This window comes from Haemaphysalis longicornis, unplaced genomic scaffold, assembly GCF_048455015.1.
Source record: "Haemaphysalis longicornis isolate Haplotype H1 unplaced genomic scaffold, Haemaphysalis longicornis Haplotype H1 scaffold_13, whole genome shotgun sequence".
NCBI classification, from domain to species: domain Eukaryota; kingdom Metazoa; phylum Arthropoda; class Arachnida; order Ixodida; family Ixodidae; genus Haemaphysalis; species Haemaphysalis longicornis.
Genome location: NW_027526233.1, coordinates 54,645,952 through 54,667,803, shown reverse-complemented (window position 1 = coordinate 54,667,803; position 21,852 = coordinate 54,645,952). Strand labels below are relative to the sequence as shown.

At 47.5% G+C, this 21,852-nt stretch overlaps 1 long non-coding RNA gene across 1 annotated transcript; it reads left to right on the top strand.

The window, feature by feature from the left end:
- The first annotated feature begins 9,153 nt into the window (after nucleotides 1–9,153).
- Nucleotides 9,154–19,818, top strand: LOC144164291 (uncharacterized). The gene is made up of 2 exons (XR_013321141.1): nucleotides 9,154–9,385; nucleotides 17,361–19,818. It is a non-coding gene; the product is annotated as an uncharacterized LOC144164291 (long non-coding RNA).
- The last annotated feature ends 2,034 nt before the right edge of the window (nucleotides 19,819–21,852 follow it).

Sequence of the window (21,852 nt, the reverse complement as noted above, 5' to 3'; positions counted from 1 at the left end):
CGCGAAACGAACGCTACACACAGGAGGCGATGCACACACACACACAGCTTCGGTCGCTGCATTGGCTTAGCTGCAAGTTTCGTTCGGACAGTCAGCGATGCTACGACGATACAGAGCTGCGTGAGGGCGACGTGCTAACCACTTCACGTATTTAAAAACACAGGGGCAAAGAACTTGGTTCATCGGAAGCAAAAGATCTTTCCTCCATTATTGTGCCTGAAATATACTGGCTAGTGTTGCTAGTGTGCCGAGGGTGGGCCCCAGGCGGGCGCCGGGAGCGATGTACGCGGCCGGCTGCCGCTTGGGGCGCTGCCGTGCGGGAGTGTGCGCGTTCGTGCGGCCCGAGCAGATCGCGCGGTTGCCTCCGCGCTGCGTAGCAGACGGCAGGGGCAGAACTTTCCAATCCCGCTTGCGACGAAAGCGAGCGAAAGCGACGGGAATTCTGTCGCGCGACGAAAATTTCTCCCGACAATTCGACAAACACGATCGTCGCGCGACAAAGCGACGAAATTCCCATCGCTTTCGCTCGCTTTCGTCGCAAGTGCGAACGGGCCTTTATGCGCAATTCCCACATAAAATAAGCTCTTGCTTGTCGCCTGAGCATACGGTTTATATGTGACTACGTTACACTGTGCTTGCGAGTGTATTTAAACGATGTCACTAGGTTTGAAACGTAAGCGCTCGGCGTGCAGCTTTGTAAACGCAAGCAGCCTCACGTACGCACGCTATTTTGCTGCTAATAGAGAGTTTTAGTACAGCGTTTGTGCCTTTGCATACGCTAAACGCTAAATTTTTGCGTCCCGCTACGTAAACATCGCGAGGGGAGTTTTAGTAGAACGTCTCATCAGTTTTGCGTTGCGACATACTAATGCATACGGCGCCATCTGTTAAATGTTTTCCGAAATGACTCGGCGGCTGATCTGCTAGCGGAGTGCCGGAGTGCCTGAACCTCTTACGACTATCAAAACAAGTTCAAACAACGCTTTCCCATCAGTATTGAATGCAACACACGGGTGCAGCTTGGCAGAACACGGATGCTTGCTGCTCGAGTGCGGCGTTGGTTTGCTCTGCGCCTTCCCGTTCATCGCCACTGATAAAGCAATCCGATCCGGCACGTTTTGTGCACGGGTTCTGTGTCGGTTTAAAATGTCTTTTTTTCACATGCCGCCGGTAGTAGGAATTACAACCGCCGCAAAATAAGACCCGGCACCAGCGGGCCCACATCTGAGACCGCGCTTTTTGGATAAACAGTGCGCGGTGCACCAAAGGGAACGAGCGCACGATTCTCCCTGCGCGTCTGCGAGTTCGCCGCCGATACCAACTGCAGCTACGTACACCGCGAAAGGGCAAGGCCAGGCCGCAGACATGCGGCCAGGTCTTTCGTTCGCTTTTCCAGCCTTTAGAGGAGTGTCCATGGCGTCAACAAAGATGAAAAAGCCGAAAGAGCTGGCCCGTAGCAGACGGCAGTCTGTGGGAGCGCAATAGCGGAAGTACGTCACCGCTGAGGAGCGAAGCATCATGGGAGGGGAGGCCAACAGAGAAGAAACAGTTGAAAGGAGGAGGAAATACGGCGCGACGATAATGCGCGGTTTTCGATTTACGATTTCTCAGCTAATACTCATCGCTTTAACAAAATTCTTGCAGGAGGAGATTGCTAATACATTGCTTTATTTGGTTACATGTACATCCATGCATCGGCGGAAGGCATTTCAGGACCCCTTTAAAGGAGTACTGACACGAAATTTCAAAGCTGAGATCCGCTCTAGCAATCAAGTACAACGACAACACAAACAGGTGTCTGTGCATGGCACATACCCACGTGGGGGATTGGCCAGGAATCGGGCGTGAGGAGAGCTAATGCACCCGCTTAAAGGAGGGTATTAGTCGAGCGGGCGCCGTCGTCGAGAGCGGTCGCTGGTCCTGCATCTCGATAACCATGATGGCGGACCGGGCAACGGTACCAGCAATAACGAGTGAAATATCTTTCTTTGTAGTTGTGTGCGTGTGTGTGATCTCTCGACTACTCATTAAGATCAAGATATCCACCGTAATCGCGCAATCAACAACCGTGCATTCGCACTTACACACTCTCCCCCTCGGGGAAGTGCGAGGAATTTTTTTTGGTGAAGGTGCAGTTTCAGGCATCAAAAAACTGTCTTAATGAGCAATCATCCCAAAGTTATTCTGTTGGGTCTATATAGTGATTTTATGAGAAGGGCTCTGACGTCTGATAACACCCCCTGGTACCATGGTGTAAAGTTGGCGGATATGCGTTATTGGTCCGCGTCATATCATGGCGCAAGCCAGCGCCGTCTTCCAAATGTAAGGTTGGAGATGGATTTGAGAGTTCGTGGTACTCCAATAAGGCATGACAGATTTCGGGGCGGGAGCAGGGGGTGATTTTTATAGACGATAAATAGATAGGGCTACTTTACCGCGAACATTTTGGTGTGTCTGTCTGTCTGTCTATCTATCCCTCAATTCAACTGTCAAACCAAAAGTTCGTACGACACATTTATATAGGCAAAACATTTCCAAACTACTGAATCTCGTAGCATACTCCATAATATCCGACATTTAGCAAAAATATTTCAGCGTTGTTCGGCAAAAAGAAATATTAGGCTCATTGAGGGAAAACATGAATATGGAACTGATACTAGTTGTCTATTTTCAATTAGGTATGGACATTGGCGCAATTTCCGCGATACCATGCAAAAGGCGCACCACGAACAATATTTTAACCACAAAGTATAAAAAGTACTCACACTCGAGCCTTCAGCTCGTAATCCTAGGGCCAAACAAGTTCCGAACAAGAGGCCCCAACAAATGGCGGGACAGGAGCACGAACGCGGGAAAATTGATTGAAATTTGACAAAGCTACGTTGTGTTTATCGTGTGAGGACCGAGACAGGAGAACAGCGTGAGACGTGGGAGGAATAAGAGAAGACACAGTCAAGCGGCAGGGGCTTCAGAGGACTTTCGTATCCCGACGACATTCGCAGCGACGCGATCAGACAGGCGGATAATTTCGTTAAACCGCCGTGCCAAATGTTGGCGAGGTAGTTGTTTAGCCTCGGTATGACAGTGTTGTGATTCTATAGCACTGCGTGCACTTGCAAAATTTCGCTTTAGATGGCGTGGCCACAGACACTTATTCTGCCATAAGATTACATTGACCGCATCATCGTCCCGTATGCTCGAGCTCAGCTGCTTGAAACACCCCTAGATTTTAAGCTGTATTGGTGGTCATACGGTGTGCTGCCTTCTGTCTTCCCTGTTTTCTTTTCACTGTTTCTGCGCGCTGATTTACTTCCGCAGGGAATACGCGCGAACTCGTCCGTGTTGCCATGTCGGAAGGAGACGCGCTTGGGTACTTCATGGTACCATGAATCTTAATCTACACCAACTAGGCCAACTTGCCATCTCACTTGTGTACTCCCCTTTTTCCGCAAGGCGCACGTGGTCGAAGATTGTTTCAGGAAGGCTTAAATTGCTATATATATTAAACAGTGCCTCCCCAGGCATGATATTCTATGCCGGTACATGCACGTTTTCACAATTGCAGAGTTTACAAGCCGCAAATGTTTCTAAAATAAGCAATATATCGTCGGGCAAAATTCTTGTCAGGCGCACACCATCAGAGATGCTATTCAAGAAGGCCCGAGTTTGAGCGCACTCTGGCAAAGCGGAGCTGTGGTCATAATAATAAGCTCATGGTAACAGCTATTGCAGGGGTTAAAAACGCTTTACAAATGCGATTCATGCTATTTAATGAATACTGAGGTGACGCACCCGGTCCAGGGCCGTGTGCTCCAAGAATGCGCGACCTGGGCGTGGCGTATCTTTCAGTCCGTTCTCTCGCTCCAGTGTTCAACCAGTGGCTACGGGGGGCAAGCAAATAAAACTACTTTATTTTATTGCACTTATACGCTACAAATCCTTATTACATTACAAAGTTCATTATTTTTTATCGCAGTCGTTCGTATGAGCTTTTTGTTTGAACTTTTTCGTCCTAAGAAGCAGTTTCTGCCGTCGGTGGCAGATAATGCAATCACGTGAATACGGCCGACTGGCAAACAAAGAAAGCGGGTGATGGAAGCGCACCACATTCAAAACAGTTGATGTTCTCAATACGTTATCGAAATCTTCCGCTTTTCGATACAGAATTTCCTTTGAAGACGAAGGCCTGGCGATACGTGTAAACCACTTCTTTACTGGTACGTAGTACCAGCCCCTTTTTCTTGCTTTTATTTCTTTGTTTTTTTTTCATGGACTAGTTCGACCAGCTTCTTTACTGTTATAACATATTTGGTCAGTTGTCAGTGTTTTCTTTTTGATTGGTCTGACTTAGTAAGTAAATTACTTCAGTAAGCCGACGGGAACACGCCGCAGCCTTGCTAGAATCGGGATCCCACGGGGGTGGTGCACCTGCCCTGCTCCTGTGACGTCTCATTCAGGCGCAATGCGGCACTCACTACTCTACAACTTTTACTTTCAAAATTCTCGGTGTTTTGACTTTTGGCAACCGGGCACATTAGCTCCTCCAAGCTCCCAATTGCGGGCCAGTTCTACAAGTGGGTATGTGCTGCGAAGGAAGGAGTAGCAACAACAACTTTTCAGATTTGTTTGCTTTATTTAGTTTTGCTCTTCGCCGCTCTTGTTGGACAAAGCTCTCCACAGTCATTTTTTTTTTCAAAGTGTTAAACCTCTTCACTTTCCTATCTTCCTTCGTGCCCTTCGCACTCTCGCGCACCCCTCGATCTGGCGTCACGCGGTTACTTTAATTTTCAATTCTCCCCTTTACTCGCTTTCCATGCTCTGCTTCCTGCTCTACCACTGTGACGCTGAACAAATCCCGCTGAAATGTGGAGCTCGCCTCTGACAAAAGGCACGTGCCGTTGATTGTATACGTGTGCATATACGTAAAAGCTGCCAGCAAAGTTTTCACAAGAAATATGCGTCACGCAAAAAACTGCTTTGCGAGCAGACGATAACTGAAGCGCATGCTCCGGCTGCAGACGGATACACGCCGGGTAGAACCTGCGGAAGCCGTGCATGTTTGCGCCGTGCATGTTTGCCAAACTACCTAAAGAAATACGAGGTCAGGGAAACACATCTCCAGTGATCACATTGCGCACACATCCACCACTGGTGCGGTCGATGTTGCTGTCGGCACCAATGCTTCCGTGGAAGCTGCTTGCCACGTGAAACCGCAGAGTGCACAACACTTTCTCCTTGACAGTCATGAAGCGAAATCCGCCTCTAAGTCCAGCAAACGGGTGTCCATCGCTGGATGACTGCACAGCCAATGCACAGTACTTTCGTAGACATAAGAACAAGCTCGAAATTACTTGTTTGTTTAAAAGACCTGTCGGGGCAGAAATATGCCTGCTACGGCGACCAAAAAAATAAACAACGACGCAGCAGCGACCGCCAAGGGCGTCCCGAGTTGAACTCGGACGTTCAAAACCATGCCCGAGTTTCCTTCTAATTCTAATGTCAGTCGTACACACCCAGCCCATACGTGGGCGCGGAGTAGCGACGGAGCCACACCAACCCATGACGTCCACTTTGTGTGGGCGTACGTAGCGTCGTTGAAGTCCTTATTTGATGCCCACTAGGAGCGAGAAGAACTTAGTACCAAACACAATTTAAGTCCACAGGCCAGCATGAGCCATTGGTGCCACAGTCGCAGGCGTGTTCGGTCACCACTGGGGTTCACTCTGGTTCGAACCGACAGGAACAGCCAAGACGACAAGATTTTTCCACGGCCGCCATCTTCACACACCGTGAAAACAGACGATGACAAATGGCACAACGTAAACGTCTAAACCGCACATGCCAATGCTCAAACGCGCACTTGACACGCTACGTTAGGACGATTTCTGATAAGCGCGCGCCGTGCACACTCCACCAAGATGTAAACAAAAGCAAATTGATGGTCGGGAGCAGGGCGCGTTCCATTAGCTTACTTGGTTTGTGCTTGCGCAGAGCTGCCCTGGTTCTACCCTCAGTCAACGTAGCAAACATAATTCAGTGGAAGAACAGAACGCCGAGAAAAACGGACCGCCCCGCACCGGGTGTGGACAGCAGCTAGGCTGGGGATTTAAGAGCAGCACTGGGGTATTTTAAAGACGATATTAAAGGAGCCATGAAGACAAAATACAAGTTGGGTTTGTTAGAAAGACTGCTTAGTCGCGATAACAATGATACTAATATCATCGCAATCTTCGAAAAAATAACGGAGATATAAAAAAAATACGTGTGAAGCAGTCGTGACCCCCTAGCCAATTTCCCGAAACTTTTCTATGGCGTCAAGGAACCTTGTTTGTGCGATTGGCGGCCGCCTAACTCACCTGTCGCGACGAAACATGACTGGACGTCTGTAATGGGGTCTCTAGTTCCATTTGACCGCATCACTTGAATGCTAACGTGCAGTTAAGGCACTGAAAATTATGTTTTATTGTTGATCCGTATGACGTCATTCTTGCTCATAACACGTGACTGTGCGTGTTATGTGTGCATAACACGTCGCTGTGACCCGCCGCGGTGGCTCAGTGGCTAAGGCGTTGCGCTGCTGAGCACGAAGTCGCGGGTTCGATTCCCCGCCGCGGCGGCCGCTTTTCTGATGGAGGCGAAAAGCAAAAACGCCCGTGTGTACGAGATTTGGGCGCACGTTAAAGATCCCCAGGTGGTCAAAATTAATCCGGAGCCCTCCACTACGGCGCGCCTCATCGCCTGCGTTGCGTCGGCGCGTTAAACCCTACAATCAATCAACACGTCACTGTGGCACAAAATTTGAAAGTTTTGAAATACTTTTTGCTTTTTTTTTTTGTTAAAAAAACGTCTTTTGTGGCTGTAATGGAGCTGAGTGAGATACTGAATCCTAGTTCTTTCAAATTAAACGAAGTTGTATTTTCTCTTCATGGCTCTTTTAAAGACGGTAGTCTTTCTTGGGCTACTTAAACCCAGAAATTTTGGTCTGTCTGTATATCTGTTGGTCTGTCTGTCTGTCTGTGACCCGATTTAGCTACCAGGCCAAAGTAAAACAAGGCCTGTGCAATAGACTTTTATTGTCACAGCTAAATCTGCCCGTTTAAGTGCGGTGTAATGTTCATACTTGTCAACATTGTTGAACAAGAACAACACATTACGCAAATATAAGGCGAAAAATAATACACAAGTGATATTTCAAGTGTTTTTTATAAAAACTCATAGATGCTTGATTTTTGCGAAATCAAATACTACATCCACTGCAGAAAAAAAAATTCACTCGACCGTCGCCTGCTGTTGCCCGCCCCAGTATGGCTTATAGCGGCTTTTTAAAAAATCAAGCGGCAACAGCTACGAGAGGTTCTACTATATAGGCTCCACGTTCTGCTTGGAACGCACGCGGACTAGGGAAACGCGGTACTATAAGCATTGAAGTAGGGCGCCTCCATTCACGCGCGCCTCCGCCGTACGGCAGCGCTGGCATCGAGGAACCCGGCCTGGAGGAGTGGACGCGGTAAATTTAATTCGACTTCAGCAAAACTTTAGCGAGTTCACCTTGACAGGAGCGCGACGGAAGAGGAACAGAATGAGAGGGGAGCGGGAAAGTGAAGGGAGGCATTTACTTGGCAAATGTCGGCAAAGACTATGGTCTTTTGTAGACATTTGCAACGAAAGGAGCAGATACACCGCCAATTTATTTCGTTTTGAAACTTTCACAAAGCGCAACACGGGAAAAAACCTGAGACGAAGGAAGTTTTTTCCGTGTTGCGCTTTCTAAACGTTTCGTATTGCAATTTCACCAATTAGCCCGTCTCGCCATTCTGTGGCAGTGGGGTTATGTAGTTCCTGCTAGGGAAGGAGTCTTGCCGCTGGATATCTGATAGCGGTGCATGCGGATGATATCACAAGCCATACTTTGTCAACGTAACCGGCCATGATACGGCGCGCTGATTATGCCGAGCGGGCTGCGATTGCGCGGTTTCGCTAGAGGTATATCGGGTGCTCCACTATCAATTCTTTTATAACCCAATCAGCTTGAAACCCGGGGGGTAAGCAAAACTAACTCGGGCCTTCTGGAATAGCGCCCCAGGTTGGGAATTTTAGGCGTATACTACACATTTTGCGCACCTTTTCTGCGTTGACTGCTGCAGGTAACATTTTAAAGTCTGATTGAGAAGCTGGTAAATAACGCACGGCCAAAAGTAAACATTCTTTGCAGATTTATGGCTTTTTCGGAATGCGGGCATCTTCCAAAGACGCCAGCAGGTATCAATAGCGTGTAATGTTGTGACCAGGGCACGTATGACGCTCCACTGGGGCACAAAGAGAGACGGCGTAGGTCGCAAGCTACAACAGGGATGACACAACGAGCAGAAAGAAACGACGTCTAATCAGAGCTTATCGGCAACAGCGCAGTGGAGCCTGTGGGTACGGAGCCCAGCAACGCCAGCGACGTCAATGCCACGGAAATTGGCTCGTAAAGTGCCGCACAAGCAAAGCCGCAGAAAATAGTTTCCCGCCGAAAGTCTCATTGACCGGCGCAAAGTAAACGGAAAGGCAAATACGCGTCAGATATATTTAACCGCCTGCTCAGCTACGAAAATAACGCGCGGCCCAGAATAAGCTCAACGGCGAAAGCCGGTTAAGGACATCTTTCGTTTTTGTTCCGGCAGAGGAATGGAGTGGGGCGGCCGAAGGACGGCGCAGATAAGCGGCGCGTGGACAGCGGCGTGTCGACAGCGAGGGCCCTCAATCTCGACGAGACGCTATCCAGAGCCCCGGGCTCGAAAATACCGAGGGCAGAAACAACCGCTGTGGCTCGACAGAAATGCGGCTGTTTACGCGCCCACTTTGACGCCGCAGGGCCCCGGACCTTGCGGGCTCCCAAGTAAAGGCTTCTCGAACGCCGAAAGAAACTTTTGCGCCCTATGTTAACCAAATGGCGCAATAGTATACGACACGATCCTGGGAAGTGCTTAGAGAAGAGACGCAAACATGCAATCTGAGGGTGCTCCCACGTAACGAGCACGTCGCCATTCGTTCTCCTTGTAAGAAAAAGGGGCGTGGTTCCAACTGTGAGCTCAAGGCGAAGGAATTTGGGAATCCGAGGGAGTCGTTGTGTTGTGCTACGTTCAAGTGCGGGGTTCCTCCTGTTTTGGCCGCTATTGACCATTGCGTGTAGTTTGAAATGCGCGCTGCGCAGCGGGAGCGGACGTCCGTGACGTGGGTCGTGACGCTTCGCCCGCCAAAGGAGGGAGAGGGACTCCGCCGTTCATAAGTGGCCGTCAAGCGACGACGCAGCGTGTGGGGTGCCTTGTTCCATCTTCTGACGACGAGTTCGCCTCACTAATTCGTCCTCTACGAGACTCTCCAGGAGGAAGCACGAAAACAGGTGGGTATTCGCTCCACTTTCGCTCATCCGATTGGGAAACATATTGCGTTATAATCCGTTCCTTTGCCATATTTCCGTCCTGCATTTCGATCCGATTGTCATGTATACTGCGGAGTGTTTTAAAATTCTGACTCTCATTAACGGTAACAAGTGATGTCACAAAATATTAATAATAAAAATTAAAATTTTGTTCATTTTAATTATTCTTGATTGTAGATCTAGACTATGCGCATTAGACGAACTAAAATGTGAATGGCCGGGTATCTGGACTATAGTTGTACAAATAAGCCAAATTTCTCTAGAAAAGTAAAAAAAATCTAGTTGCGTCTCACTGCGAAAAGAAAATTTGGAAGGCCAACAGGAACTGTTGCAAAATCAGGTGGCTTCTTCCGCGTTCAATGACTGCCCATCCCTTGAAGCAGCACCTTCCTTGCCAACTGTATGATGATTACGTTCCTCCCTTATTAGTCACGTCTCGAATCATCAGTGTGGCGATGTGCTAGCGCGGTTAGAACAACAGAAATTCAGAGTGAAATGAAAACCCGCTGGGGTAGCCTTTCAGATGGGTGAAAAATTGATGCTGTCGTTTCAGATAATGAAGCACACATTTCACGGATGAACACCGAACCGAATTTTCTTCTGGAAGGTCGGCGACTCTACAAGCTAAAGAATGTATTCTGTGCGTGTGACGAGATTTCAGCGCACTTCGGCGTGATAAACCCCACAATCAATCATTCTGTTAAAAACGTCCTCCAAGTAGGAGTGGGATCAGGGAATAGCGCGTGCTTAGCAAGGGCCTGCACTTCAACACGCTACCTACGGTGAACTTTGCGGATTGACCGTTGTGCTTGGTATGCTCAGCAGAGGTGGACAATAGGCATTACTAAGGCTGCAGCCCACGGCTTACTTTCGAACGATAAACACCGGCACGGGTACTCGTGCGACCGCGCAGACGATGCGGGCTGGAAGTGGACCAGCTTATTTGAACCAGATGCAGTCATGCTGACGCGATGCTAGGCAGAGTAGCTCATTTGATTTGTCTGACTGCCTCAAGATTTGCAATGGTCGTCTAACCTTAGCGTTCCTTGTTATTTTACATCATTTCCTTCTCATTCGCTTCTTCTTGTTTTGCTACCTCTCTTCTTTTGAGCTTTCATTTTCACTCGTTTTTATTTTAGTTTACCTTCACAATAATTGACACTCCAGAGTGCCAAGCACAGTTGTGAGCAAGGCTACGCTTTTGAGCACTTGTTAATGCTTGCTCACCATGCAGGTTTTCAAATTTTCGAATGCAGAGATAATACTTACATAAGTGAGCCCGAGAATCTGTTGGCATTGGGAAGATGTCTTGACGAACCGAAGCTGCGCCCTTAACTTAGTTTCTGCGTGCTGGTTAGCTCCGCCATGTGGGCCCAGTTGAATGCTAGTTAGCCTGGTTGGCTGGCAGCGCTGAGCGCTACTGGTGTTACTCAATTCGTTACTCAATGAAAAAATAGCTTGCTCTATTTCTAATGGCAAGCGTTGTGTTTTAATTGCGGTAACAGCAAAAGAACATTAGCTTAACAATTTCTTCATCGCCTTGCAGCGGGAAGAATATGATGCGCATTAGGTTCATTTGATCAAAGTCACCTACCCTTGGCCAAGGAAGAGATGCCGACATATGATCGCCCAAAATATGCTTCGTACTGCATGGCAAACAACACATTACCGTACCAAGAAAGAAACAATTGCAATATTCAGTGCTAAATGTTCGAATGAATCTCATACATGGATACCAGTGGTATCCTTTACGTATAAGAGGTTGTTTGTGGTGTAGGTATTGTGCTTTTGGCGAAGTGGTGGCATAGGGCTGCATATGTCGCCGTTATATTCCCCGGGAGACACCACCCTTGCATTCCTTACCCTTTCGGATCCGAAAAATACCTTTAGCGCAGATTACGTAAAGGTTTTTGTAAATTTGTACAAGTTTTGCAAACGATATGCCCACCACTACCAGTAAGAACCATTTAAATTTCTTGTCAGTAATTGTGTTATGACAAAGTTGGCTATTACTGGGTACGAGGACATCTAGTGCTGCTTCGGAGGTTTGCGCTTGTGTTACGACCATTCTTAATGGCACGCCCAACGATGCGCCTTTTTAGACAGCCTTTACAAAGTCGGCTGTTAACGGGAGGATTACCTGAACTTGGCTTTGCACCATAACGCAGTAAAGTTACTAAGTGGGCTGAAAAGTCCGCAAAATGATCACCCTTCTCTTGGCGTGCAACTGGTGAGACAAGACAGAACTTGCTCTTCGGAACAGGTGGACGATCACAACGGCAACATGTTGGGCAGTTTGAATTTTTGAGATGGGGGGAGCGTAAAACCTCCAAAATAATCATACAGGGGTGCTGCTTTCGATTGTGGCGTGCTGCAATCATGTTCGACCTCGTGTCAAAACGATTTTCGACAACCGTCTAGAATCATCCCGTGCTCTTGACTGCGAAAGGAGCTGAAAAATGTATCGTCAATTGAAAGTGTTTTTGAAAAAAAAAAAAAAAAATCGCGTGCCAGAAAAGCTAAATTCTGCTCTCATGTATATAAAGGACGAAAGTGTCCCATCAAGACGCGGCAAATTTTCTTTGCTTTATAAAACCAAACTACGCCCAACTGGCTGAGGTCTGAAAGTCGCTTACGTATTTTAAAATACGTGCGTGAAACACATGATTGAACTACAAGCAACTTTGGTGCTTATAAGGCTTGCAGTTTAACGCATGAACTTATCACTCTTTGTCGAGATTAGCCTTTAATGACTTGCGATAGTTGTCGCGTTTCGGGAACACACGCAGAGTGGCCATTAGCGATTGTCGCAGTTTTTTTAAGTTTAGCAGCGTCCAACATGTCAATACCCCAAATTTTAGCGAAACCTTTTTAATAACATTTGTGATAATAATAACACTTGTGCCCAACGCAAGATGTATTTATTTTCGCCCTGTATATTTATGTTAGGCCACTTGATATCAGAAATTTTATAAAATAAAATAATAAAGTACTGTACATTGAAGGCTGAAAGATGGGATAATTGGCTGTTAGTACTTTGCAGCACCAACTAAGCGATGGCTCAACGCAGAAGGAAAGCAACTGCTGAATCCACGCAGGGCGAGCCCAGGACTTGCACTCGTGTGGCCCTTGTCCTGCTATTCGTTCTTGTTTAATTTGCGCTACCACTGTGTCTCACAGAAACAGGGTACATTTTCAACGTTTCCCGGAAACACGCGGAATTTAGTAGCAAGAAAAAAATCTACCCAGATGCCCGCGTTAGCGTACTTATTTGCTATGGTGACCAATGCTTCAGCCATTGGAATGTTTGAGGGAATGAACGCTTGTTGCTGTAAGGGGGGCCGGTTACTGGAACGACTTCGTCGGCCGTCGTTGAGCTTCAAAGCGGAAAAAAAAAAGTTCACTACCGGCTTCAGCGGAAACTGAAGCTCTTATTACATTAGTATGATCCTTCCCAGAGCTCATTTCTAGTCGGCCATTCCAGCAGAAATAACTTCGAGTCTTCAAATGCGTTACTGAGAAGATATTTTTGTGGTTGGAAAAAATACTTTTCCTATTTGTTACTTAAAACAATTTTCCTCTCAAACAAATTTGCTTCAATAGCATTTATTGTAATAGGTGTTTGTGCAGGGAACGATTTGGGGATGAAATCAAACGTTACCAGTGGATGTTGCTCACGGTGTGGAGGCAATATCCGCTGATGTGTTTTCCACGGACATAGAAGAACGTCATGTACGCCCTGATAAAGCATATACCTGCCCGTAAGCAGATACGTCACTTAGTTACCCGAATAAGGTGACCTACTTCTCTCGAAGTGTGGGTTAAAACTTTGATACAGAACGCAATGTTAACAGCAATTATTTGATGCAGATGTTCGGTCGTGTCTCAGAAACTCGCCGCCGTCTGGTTTTCTCAAAAGCAGTGTAATAAAAACTAGTTGCGTACAAAGGGGCTACTTCTCGTACAGATTTGCTGCTCCAACTGCGCAAGCATTTCAGGCGGGATATAACACTTGCCTACTTTAACCCTGTTTTTAGCTAACGCCTTGCACCTAGGTACCGACAGATAGTTCACGCGTTGCACCCGGTGTGTGTGCTTATTCGGATATTACTTTGGCAAAACGACAAGACTGGGGAAGACACGCGTGTACTTTCTCCTCCATTTCATGCCTTTTCTGAACACTCCAATCATAAAGCTTTATCAACAAGCTGCTTTGCGCTGTGCACGTGGCCTTTACTCCTTTCGAGCAATGAGCCCGTAATAGCTTCTACCTATTTCCGTTAAATTTCTTTCTACTACGTTTCCCGCTTTCAAGAGTCATGGAACCAGTACGTCCAAGCCGCTGATGTATCAAGGGTGATTCGAGCACAATTTTGGGCAGGCGCGTTGAAGACCCTCTGCGGGCGTCTCTAAGCATTGAATTGTGACTGATCCGCTACTGTTGGACCCCACAAACGTCCCTGGGGTTTTACGGCCGTAATCTGACTTACCTTTAGACACGATAGTCCTTGTCGGGCTACTTAAAACCAAACCTTTGGGTCTCTCTATCTGTCCCTTCATTCAGCCACCCGGATAAAAGATAAACGAATTCCGTAATGAGAACATCATGTAGGCAAAACCTTTCCAAACCTTAAAACGTGGTACCATATTTCATAGTTGTCAACATTTTTGAGCGGAAGCAAAATATTACCCTTACATGAGTCAAAACATCAATCCACAACTGTTAATAAGCAGTCTTTAATTACTTGAAAATAAATGCGCACGTAATATTTGCGACAGCAAATGAATGAAAATACCCCTTGAAAACAAAAGTTTGACCCCAAAACCAAAAAAGGATTTGTGTTCGAGCATATGAACCTCGCGGCGGCATTCCAGGTTCAGCAGTAAGGAAAGGTTCTAGTTGATGGCGCGCGAACACCACAACGCAGGGAAATCGAATTGATTTGAAGAAACGTCCGCCTTGTTTACTGTGGCAGTAGCGCGACGGGAGTGGAAGAGATTGAGAGCGGGAGTGGGCATCAAAGAGAGGAATGTGCGTGGCAGAGGCGGCAACAGTGTTGCGTCGTTCGGCAACATTTGCAGTGAACTGAACACACACGCTACCAACGTTTCACATTGAAATGCTGGTCAACTTCCATTTGAGCAAAAATAGATTGATTGTGGGGGTTTAACGCGCCGACGCCGGGCATGCGATGAGGGGCGCCGTAGTGGAGGGCTCCGGAATAATTTCGATCCCCTGGGGATCTTCAACATGCGCCGAAATCTCGTACACATGGGTGTTCTTGCTTTTCGGCTCCATCAGAAAAGCGGCCGCCACGGCGGGAATAATTTTAACAAAAATACGTAGGTCTTATTAAAATGTAATTTTTTTCTCTGAAGGTACAGTGCAACCTGCTCCCCTAAGGAAAAGGAGCTTCTTTATAACGAAAGTTCATTTTTTTAACTACCAGGAGTTTCTGAGGCACTTTACCAGCAATTTATTGCGTCTTGAATATTGCCACATAGTCTGTTGATTTAGCAACGCCTTTCACTGCGACATGACTCGAACGTCGACAATAGTTTGAGCCCAAGTTATCACAACAGGTACGATGGTTCTCTCCGGGGTGTCAAACTTTTTGTGCTGACTTGAAGAGGCGTTATTTTAGGTACGGAACCGAATTGTTTTTGCGAACTTAGTCATAACGCACTTTCATGATAAAATGCTCGAGTCGGGCTTGCCCTGTGCTTCTGTGACTTCGTGCCCCCATTCGCGTCCCTCTAAGATGCCTACTACCGCCATTCATTCACTGGAGTGTCTCGCGATTGCTTGAAGATTTTTTGTGTTGCGGTATTGAGCACTTGGAATTATTGTTTGACTTTAAGCGACTTTTCGGTACGTTGCAGGATCGTGGCATCATTGTCGTTTACATTCCAAATCAAGGCAGCATTAACTTTGCGAAATTGTTGGGATTGCGTCTTGGTTTTGTTACCACGGATTTTGTTACCACGGTTTTGTTACCACGGATCGCTTCTTTGTGTCGCAATAAAGAAAGAGCAAGACGCTTCATTTCTGGCTAATATTCTTAATCCGTGCTGACAAGGTCCGATAGTGTTGCTCGTTTGAAAATTATGGCCTTGTGTTTGCTGCAGCAGTGGAATTTCCCTACACACTGATTGCTGATACGCCAAGCATTGCGTTGGAGGGAAACCTTGGTAATGAAGCAAATTGGTTTCCTTTATTGTAAAAAAATAAATGCAGTGAAACAATGCCTCATGAAGTAAAACAGCACCTGTTTACTTTATGAATACTTTGTAAAGTATCCTTGTTCCTTGTGCGTTCAAGTGGCAGCCTTTTACCGACAACGTGTAAAAACATGCTTAGTTACTTTGTCTCAAGTTGGACTTTGCTAGCTGACTCAAATGGCACTGCCTATCAAAACACTGCTCATTAACTACTTTTTTTGGTACAACCTCGTTTGTGTGAGATATCTAGGAACCGCGCTGAGACGGCTGCGCTGATCAGCTCACCACCGTGTTCGCTCAATTTCCTTCTACTGTCAGGTTTTTCCAGCACGCTGACGTCTGCAGGGCGCAAGTGTACGTAAGCAGGAAGTTCTGCAGCCAGAATGCGCCGACATCCTCCTAATGGCCTATCGTGCCTCAGTGTTGATAAGTGAAACCGGAACCTAGAGAGACCTGCAGGGGAGATAGACGGTCTCCTTCAAAGCGTGTCTCCTTGCCTAGTGGCGCCTTATTTCCTATGCCGATTAGGCACGCAGCACATCCACGCATCTCTGCGTGCGTGCGAGGCACCACGGCGCCCGGCATCCGCCTCCGTCGCCACTTAACAGCAGCCGGCACGCGGAAGCGGTGTTTGCGCGTATGGCTAAATGAAGACCACGACGTCAGCACGAGGGGGCCTTTTTTTAGCCCTCGGTTGTAACCCGTGCGGAGTCTTCATTTATGACTCAAAGGCGCGCTCTGGGGAGAGTGTTTGTTGACTGCTCGTGTAAGCCGTCGCTGCCTCGTGAGTCGTCCAAACTGCGCTTCGGCGCCATGAGTAGTCCTGGAATGCTTGGAATCCAGCGAACGTTTTATCTTGCTTGGGATTTTTGTGGTTGTTGTGGTATTCATTTTGGAATTTTGTGAGTGTTTTTTTTCTGAGCGATTGTATGTAGCTGATATTAATAATACATTCTTAGTAAACTGCCGGCGTCGTCAAACGCTCATACACCGCAGCTTACATGCCAGATCAAAAGGGTGTGTTATTCATTTGTGTAAACGTACCCAATTTGCCTGTGCAATAACATCCGTTATAATAAACTTGCTTAGCATTTGGTGTCCTTATTTATCTAATATAATGACTTTTTCGCTCTGGTAAGATAAGCCTGCCCACCCTTTTAAGTGGTAATGTAAACATACACGGCAGAGTAATGGCCTGTCGGTTTAATAACTGCACCATTTGCAGGCTCACACTGGCGACAGCAAAAAGAAGAACGACTGGCCAATTGCTCGAACGCAGTCAGAAATATAAGCTTGAATGCAGTCAGCTCCAACGCAGTCAGAAACGCAGGTTCTTGGGTTTTTCTATAGACAGTAGCTGGCTGTCTTTACTTCCTGCCTTTGTGACGCCACTCTAGGCGCTCGCTGGCGTGCAGTAGCTGCATCGTTTTACTTCGTCTTCTATGCCGTGTGCCTTAAAATACACGTGTGCTACATGTATCCTGAGGGCGCCAGGCGCTAACGCACCACTTTCCACGCAGCGATCCATCTTGGATTTCAAGAAGCCCCAGTCTTCAGGAGGGTTCTTTTATGCTTTTGGCATAGTTAGTCTTGAATGAATGCCAGACTGTGCCTTTCCCGCAAACGTTTCAATAGGCTGTTTTATGATACGTACGGATACCATTGCTATTTACTGTGAAAAAGGTTACAACCAACTTGCATTTTTCTTTCGTAGGAACCATGGCAGAGCTGAAGCACGTCTTGGTCATCGTGGTTCTGGCGGGTTTGTTGTGCTGCCGTGTCTCGAGGGGAGCACCGGCATCGACTGTGGCGCCGGTGACACTGCGGCACGACGAGATCGGTGACTGTCTGTGGGGAACGTGGATACGCAAGCGCTGTCAGGACTGCGCCGTGTTCATCAAGAGCTCGAAGGCGTACCGAATGTGCTGCTTCGACGACCCCGGAAACAGCACAGAGTCCGTGAGAGCGTACTGTGAGCGGCTGCTAAACTACACCGTCTGACGTCATATCTCGGGCGGCGAGACAATGTTGACGAAGACCTTGGCTTATTGATGCTGAGCAAGCTGGTCTTGTTCAACCAAGTCCTCACGGATGCTATTACCAGGCAGTTTGGCCAGATGTGGGTGATACCCAATTCTGCAAGTTCGAACTCGACATCCTTCGAACTGAAATCTTGAAGTGTGCCCGCAGAAAGAAATACGTCGTGGTGCTGCGAGACAAACTATCTGTCATAGCACATGACGTGTATCAACGAGGCAAGTGTGACAGCTTCCAGCGGGCGGGCATGCGAGTGCTGATAGCGATGTCAACTTTTACGCGTGCCTCAGCGCATGTGCTCTTGCTGTGTGCCGGCATCCTTGACCGTTGACTTTGTCAACTTGTACGAACGCCAGGTGGAATGATTTTGCGGCGTCGTTGCTTGGTTTGAGCTGCAGAGTCGTGTTAGTGCACCGGCATATAGCTAATGTTAACAGCTTTGGTGGTACCGACGTTTGGTTGGCCCTGTGGTTTTAATGCTAATCGTCCCGAGTATTATACTCCTATCTATGCTCCGAGTTATATATGGGTGGCATGTCCTGCGTGGTTCAACCGTGCGCATTCTTCTCCATACAGTAATTCTCAGGGTACAATGGGACCGAAGACATGCGCTTATCACTACAGGCTGGTTGGGCCATTACGTCCGAAATACTTTTTAACGTAATTCGTGAAAGGAACCAAAGTATTACCTGTTTCTTTATATCCGGAAAAGCTGTATATTTTGCGAAGGTGAAAAAAAAACAAATACCGGCGAGATGTGGACACTACAAAGACTAAAAAAAAAACTCAGTCAATATCACTCCTCCACAGCGGATCTTATCAGAAATAACTACTTCCTTTAAACGCCCAATTTGAATTAAAGAATCACAACCGATTAAAGTATCTGGGGCAGTTCTTAATTTTTAGATGGAGATTTTAAGATGTATAATCAGCGGTAAAATTTCCTCTGGCGGGGTGTCGTTGTCTGGTGGTGTTCTGAACGCCCACTTGTGCTCGTTTCTTTATTTTGGAAAAGGAACGTAAATTGCTGCCATGAAGAATTAAGGCCCTCTTTCACACAGTTACAACTACCGAGCAAATATATTCTCTCCTCGTAGTTTATGACAGTCATATATCTTTCTTGGATTACATGCAGGTGTATTGTGTATACCGTATTCGCAGGATTTAATGCGCCCTCCATTGTAACGCGCAGTACAATTCAACACTGAGAAACCACAAAAACCACTTGGCGCCGATTATACCACGCACACAACATAATGCCGTGAACAGACGCGTACTGATTTCGCAAAAAGTTTAATGAACATAAATCCATTCAGGCTGTGGGCAGCTGAAGTCCTTCTGTGAGGCTGTACACGTAAACATGTGGTCCTTTTGTTTTCGGTAATCGCGAACACATGACTCCGGGATGCATTATGCACGGGACGTTGCCCCATTTCTTTCCATGCCCGCCAAGATAACTTTGCGTTCTAACGAAGCCGCTGTCATTCATTGAGCCGCTCCGTCTCAGTGGAGAATTGGCGGTTTCACTTTTGAGGATTTTCAGTTTTGAGAGCTATTGTAACGCGCAGGTTCTTTTGAATGCCTTTTTTTTCATAAAAAAGGTGCGCGTTATAATCGCGCAAATACGCTAAAAAGCACAATGCATATGACAGAAATGGAATGCGAGAAGCTTATTGTGTTCTTACAATAAAAATGGTTCAATACAGTAATAGGAGAATACGCCTGCTTAGGGTCTATCGTAGGACAAGCAGTTATTTGTTGATAAAGTTATTTTTATTTTTGTAAAGAAACAACTAAAAAGTTGTCCATACAGCATTTCATATCTCTTCTTGTCATCTTCACTACACATGGGGTACAGACATGCTTGTTCGTCATCTTTTCGCACGCAAAATATTTATTTTCCTATTTATTCCTTCATGAGAGTGTGTGTAACACCTGTGCCATGCAAATTATGACAACACAAGTGTATATTGCTGGGTTTTTATACCTGGTTCCGAATGTACGCCTATTTATTTACGTTTATTTATTGTTTGTACCGACCATGTGTTTTAGGAGAGTTGTTTACTGCTCAACTGGAACTTTGTGATAAAACAACTCGCAAATAAAGCAATTTTGAAGGGATTCTTGCTTTCGTACCTTCCGGTAATGACAATAGAGAGAGAGAGAAAATACCTTTATTCGGCCGAAGTTACAGGCCGAGCATGTCCACCGCCTGGGCGACCAGTCTGCGCTGTTCTTCTTCTCCTTCAGAGCCAAGCCAGTCGGTCCAGGTGGTGATGGAAAGGGATGGGGAGGAATAGGAGTCGGATAGCTGAGCCACCGGGCAGTAGAAGAGGCAATGAGGTAAATCAGCGTAGGCATTGGGGCAGTTGGGACAAGAGGCGTCAGACCTATAGCGATAGAGGAAAAGGCGGGAGGGAGTGATCAGGGCATTCATTTGGATGTGCCGGAGGAGTCGAGCCTCCGTTACGGTGACTGATGGGTGAGGAGGCGGCTAGAGGCTTTTGTCAAGACGGAGCTGAAGGTAGACCTCCTTGATGGTACGGCGAAGGGAGAGCCTCGCACCGTCCTCCGAGGGCCCAGGCCAGGGGATCAACGGTGCCCGGTGAATAGTTTCGCGGGCGAGTTGATGCGCCAACTCATTGCCGTCAATCCCGGAATGTCCAGGGACCCAACGGAGGAAAACGATGGATGGCTGTAGAGCGGAGACCGCTCGTTCGACCTCCTGTTGAAGGATAGAAGGTAGTGAGCGATTTTGTATCTGTATAATAGCGGCGTGAGAGTCAGAAAAGACTGCGTATTCGGGGACGGGGGGGAGAGAAGCAAAGGACTGAAGGGCATGGGCAATGGCGAGAACCTCAAGAGACATTGCTTCGTAGGGTGAAGGTACGGGCCGCTAGTGTGGGTTTCTGCTTCAGCAAGGTGAGGGTGGTACAGAATGTAACCGCACGAGCCTCGAGGCGCCATAAAGGAGGCATCTGTGTAAGCAATTCCCTGGGTCGCAAAAAGAGGAGAATGATGCTGCGCGGCCGCATGACGACGACCTGCATGAAGGACAGGGGACATGTTTGACGGGAGAGGGAGAGTACGAAGGTTGGGAGCCGAAATTGCGTCGGGAGGGGTAATGGGGGAGACGGGAATTGGATATATACCCGCCTGAACCAGTAACCATTGACCTTGACGGGTAAGGGAGAGCCGAGAAATCTGGGAATCTCGATGGAGATTGAGGAGAGAGCGAAGGGAATGAGAGAGGTCTGTGGCAAAAAGCTTATCTGTAGAAGTGGTGATAGGGAGGTTCAGTGCTGCTTTGTAGAGTCCCACCAAGGCGGTCTCAAGGGTGTTGAGTTGAGTGTTGGTGAAGGAGATGTAAGGGATAAAGTATAAGAACTTGTTGAGCGCGAGGGCGTGAGCAACCCTGCAGGCATTAGCTTCGTGAAGACCCGCCCGTCGAGTGACCACACGACGTAGAAGGTGGGTTACCGAGTGGCAGGTCGCGACGGCGCTGTGTAGGGCTTGTATTTTCTTGGCTGCATGCAAAGGAAAACCAAGAACCTTGCATTTGGTGGCGACAGCAATGGGAGAACCAGAAATATGGAGAGAGATGAGGGAATTGTGGGCACGCTGGTAAGAGGAACGGTTGAGAAGGAGAAGCTCGGACTTTTCCGGAGCAGGGGAAAGACCAACAGCGGTGAGAAAAGAGTCGATGAGATCCAAGCCACGTTGCAGGGTGCTCTGCACATGGCCCGGAGAGCCAGATGAACACCAAAGGCTGATGTCGTCGGCGTAAAAAATGTAATGAAGATCAGGGATTTCAGATAGTTGGGAAGCCAGAGGAGTCATAGCAATATTGAAAAGGGTGGGGGAAAGAACAGCACCCTGAGGAGTGCCTCGAGTGATGTGGTGGGGGTCGGACAGATGAGAGTCGACTTGAAAGCGAGCCACTCGGTGAGAGAGAAAGGAGCGGAGATAGGAGTACATGCGGGAGCCGCAGGACATTGCGGCAAGCTGTGCCAGGATATGGTCATGGCACACACCGTCAAAGGCTTTACGGACATCGACGGTCACCAGAGCGTGGATTTGGGTGGGGGTGGAAGAGAGAAAGGTGTGCTGGCGAAGCGAAAACATATCCTGAGCACCGACACGGCGACGGAATCCGATGAGAGAATGAG